The sequence below is a fragment of the Alligator sinensis genome, unplaced genomic scaffold, assembly GCF_000455745.1.
Source record: "Alligator sinensis unplaced genomic scaffold, ASM45574v1 scaffold650_1, whole genome shotgun sequence".
Taxonomy (NCBI): domain Eukaryota; kingdom Metazoa; phylum Chordata; order Crocodylia; family Alligatoridae; genus Alligator; species Alligator sinensis.
The window spans coordinates 262,576-267,041 of record NW_005842674.1 but is presented as its reverse complement, the minus strand read 5'-3'; positions in this window follow the sequence as shown (position 1 = coordinate 267,041).

Below are 4,466 nucleotides of genomic sequence, written 5' to 3'. Positions count from 1 at the left end.
AGAGGACAGGAGGCTTTGATGTCAGGAACAAGGGACTTTAAAAGCTTTCCAGCTGCACAGAGTGAGTCTCTCGATGAAGTCTCGGCAGTGGACGTGTCTGTTAAGGGCAAGGCTGAGGCCCTGCAGCCCAGAACACCGGCTGGCAAACTTTTGCCGTGGCCAGCTGCATGCGTCCGGCTCAGATCCGAGGCAGGCCGGCACTCCCCTGCCACAGTGGGCAGACCTTGCGTTTTGTAAAGGGGTGCAGGTGATGGGGTGCATCCTGAAGCTAGAGAGGGTCCAGAGGGAGACCACCAAGATGATCAAGGAGATGCTGAAGGAGCTGAGCATGTTTAGCTGGCAGAAAAGATGCTGAAGAGGGGACAGGACAGCAGTCTGCAAATACCTGAAGGGCTGCCATAGAGAAGAGGGAAAGCACCTTTTCTCTCTCGCTGCAGAGAGGAGGATGCAGACCAGCGGCAGCCAAGTAGGGTTAGGTTGGATCTCAGGAAACACGTCTGCACTGGCAGAGCAGGGAGGCAGTGGGAGAGACACCAGGGAAGGGGGGGGACTCCCCATCCCTGGAGGTGTCCAAGGAGAGGATGGACAGACACCGGTGGGGATGATGTAGACACAGCAATGTCTGTGCTCTGCAATGGGTTGGTCCCAGGATTTGGGGGGCCAGGAGGGAATTCCTCCCCCTCAGTTGCTGCTCCATGTGTCAGGGGGGGTTTAAGCCTCCCCCAGGGGTGCTGGCTGCAGGACTGGGGACTGGGCTGTGCCAATGCTCCTGCTGGCCCCAACCCCGCAGGGTCCTGGCTGGGCGGTCTTTCCCCTCTGCTCAGGGTCAGACTGATGCTGCATTTAGGGGCAGGAAGGGATTTTCTCCCTGGTCAGTTTGGTATGGTCAGGGTGAGGGGGTGGGGGTACCTTTGGGATCTCTCCCATGTATCTTAACACCCTTTACAGCAGCAGGATGTTGGCAGCTGTGGTCCCCCTGCTTCCCCCGGGGCAGGTTCGGGTGTGATGTCTTGTGTTGTGTCAGGGTTGAGGGTGCTCTTATTAAGTGGACACTAGAGAGCAGGCTGACATTGTATACCCGGACTTCCAAAAGACCTCTGAGCTAGTATCCCATGATGTCCTCGCAAGAAAATTGGAGGATTGTGGGTAAAGTGCTCCACCTCGGGACGAGCAACCCCCAACATACCTACAAGCTTGACAGCACCACACTGACCAGCACCACGAAGGAAAGGGACCTGGAGGTAATAATAGATCACAGTATGGACATGAGCCGGCAGTGCAATGCTGTAGCCAATAAGGCAAATAATACCCTGGCGTGCATCAGTCGATGCATCTCCAGCAAAGCCAAGGAGGTGATTCCCCCGCTCTGCTCCGCACTGGTGAGACCGCAGCTGGAGGACTGCGTCCAGCTCTGGGCACCGCACTTTAACAAGGACGTGGGCAAGCTTGAGAGAGGCCAGAGACTTGCTCAGCAAGCTATATGAGGAAAGGCTGAGGGACCTGGGACTCTTCAACCTGAAAAAGAAAAGGCTGAGAGAGGACCTGGTAGCAGCTTACCCCTACATCAGAGGAGTACATCAAGGGCTTGGTGAGCAACTGTTCACCAGGACACCCGAGAGGAAAACCAGGAGTAATGGCCACAAACTCCAGGAAGACCAATTCAGGCTTAACACTGGGAAAAATCCCAGATCACAGCAAAACCAGACATAAATGTGAGCATTGATATATTATATCATCCATTATAGATTAGAAACACAACAAATTTGGCAAAAAAATCATCAAGAGCTGTTTCTTTAGTCCTGCAGTCAATGTACATCTTTTTTTCAGACTCATAAAGTCAAGCTTTCTTGTGCATCTTGACAGCGCATCCAAAGCTTCGCACCTCTCCACACCCAGGTTAATGATTTTAGCTAGAGTTAAAAATAGTCTGCAGGGCTGTGAAACAGCCTTGGTGCTACACTACCAGGAGACAGCAGACTTGCAGAAGAAAGGCTAGCTTGATTAGTGGACCAGGAAATCACCAGTTTTTAATGGGCATCCTTAAATGCTCAGATAAAGGGTGAGATTCCTCCATTACAACATCTTGCAGATGTGGCATATTGAAGTATAAAAGCAACAGTGGTGATATAAAGCTGGCTGAAATAAAGGAAAACCAGGGCTAGTCTAAAAAGGAAAACCAGGGCTAGTCTAAAAAGTTTCTCTATAATGCTGTGGCTCTCATCCTTTTTAGACTGGAGCCACTCCTGGATATATGCAGCCCCCTCCTCCCCTCACCCCATCACTTCCCCTCCCCAAAAGGCCAGCTCTTAGTTTTCACTTCTTTTTGACCACAGAAAAAGTCTTGAGCCATTCTCCTGTTGCAAAGACCTCAGCTCAGCAACTCCACAACAGGGCAGAATTAACATGTTTTTAAGACTCCAGATTCCTATTTGAAATTTTTGGGTTTATTTTGTGACTCAGAATAATAGAAAATGAGGGTAGGGAGGGAGATCAGGAGGTCACATCTAGTCCAACCCCCTGCTCCAAGCAGGACCAGCCCCAACTACATCATCCCAGCCAAGGCTTTGTTTACTTGATTCTTCAAAACCTCCAAGGATGGAGAGTCCACCATCTCTCTGGGGAGCCTGTTCCAGTGCTTCACCGCCCTCCTAGTGAGAAAGATTTTCCTAATATCCAACCTCAACTTCCCTTGCTGTAACTTGAGCCCATTGCTCCTTGTCCTGCCATCTGCCCCCACTGAGAACAGCCCAGCTCCATCCTCTTTGCAGCTCCCCGGCAGGGAGGTGAAGGCTGCTATTCAATCCCCTTCAAACTCAATCAGCCCATTTCCCTCAGCCTCTCCTCCCCAGTCCTGTCCCCCAGCCCCACAACCATTTTCATTGCCCTCCGCTGGACTCTGTCCAGTGTGTCCACATCCTTTCTGCAGTGGGGGCCCACAGCTGGACACAGGACTCCAGATGTGGCCTCACCACCGGTAACAAATAGAGGGGAAGAATCACTCGTGATTGCACATCTCACAGGGCTAGCAGTGCAGCCCCTTGAAGGCACCCTGGTTGAGAATAGCTGCTTTAAAGGTATGACTGCTCCTTTGAGAAGGAAAAAGTATGCTAAATTGGCTAAGAGATCAAGATATAGACATGCTCCTGTTACAAGGAGCACCTCCTTTAGCAAAAGATACTACCAGCTTTAAGGTGAAATGGGCTAATAAATGGAGTACAGTCCTTCTCCTGTGCTCTTACAAAAAAATGTAATGACTGGGATTAAGTATGGTTGGGAGTAGCAGGGAAAGTAGAGAAAGATACTTCTAAAGGTGGGACAACAGGCTCCTAGGTCTGCAGGATCCCAGAATAGCAGGCTTTGTTTGGGGGGAAATCCCGATTTTAGCCTAAAAAGGTGTTGCCCTGTCCTGCCTTCTGCCAGACTGCAGACTACAGCAAACTGCCTCCGTGCAATGTCATGGTGAGCCTCCTAGTAGGGTTTTCTGCAAAGCTTCAGCTCCTGGACTCCTGTGATGATGTGAGGTGAAAAAAAGGGATTCCCGCTCCCCACTCCTAAAGTCTAGTTTCCAGCTCTTATGGTTGCAGAACTAAAAAAAAAAGCTTAAAAATGTGGCCTATAAACTCAGAAAGCAGAAGGTAAAAATAGAAATACAGCATTTAGTTAAGGTGTTACCAGATTTGCCCATTACTTTGGGGTGTGCTCATTTATTAGGGATATGTTTCTAGGGTCTTGGTGATTCTGTCAATGTGCTGCTTGTGTTACTATACGGAGCTGTATCTCTCCCTTCTGCAAGCCCTCACCCCCAATGGAGCTATCTTGCAGGACTCAATTTCAATGGGGCTGGGTTCCTCCAGTCACCAAATCAGTCATACACACAAACACACACAGATTAATATGACACGCCTGACCTGGCCGGGCTGATCAGCATGGACAGGCTGACACCCTCATGTGCCAAGAATCAGTTCATCAGAGCAACAACACACTGCAGTCAGACACAAGCACACAGGTAAACAGAATCCCTCTGAATCCGGCTGGGTGTCCAGCTGACACCCTCGTGGGCCAGCATTCAGTTCATTAGGGCACGTCTGAGTCAAACTGGGTCAATCAGCCTGTACAAGCTGATCCCCTTATGTGTTTCCAACTCAGCACGTCCCAATCTTTGGTCTCTTGATGAGCAGACCCCACAGTATTTTGGGGCTTCACAGGGATCTTTAGCTTAGGTAAAAGAAGTGTTGCTGCAGAGCACGGGAGGAAAGAGAAGCAGAGAAGGAAAAATATACCCAGTTACTACCAGTTTGACTATAAAAGTTATTTATTGCTAAGCATACGAAATATATAATGGCACTAGTATTAATAGACATGCAAAGGAAAAACACAAGCAATTACAATACTACCCTGGTTTCACTAAGTATTTGGGGAAACTTAGCTCAACCTTAACTAATACAGTTCAGGTTCAGAAATTTATG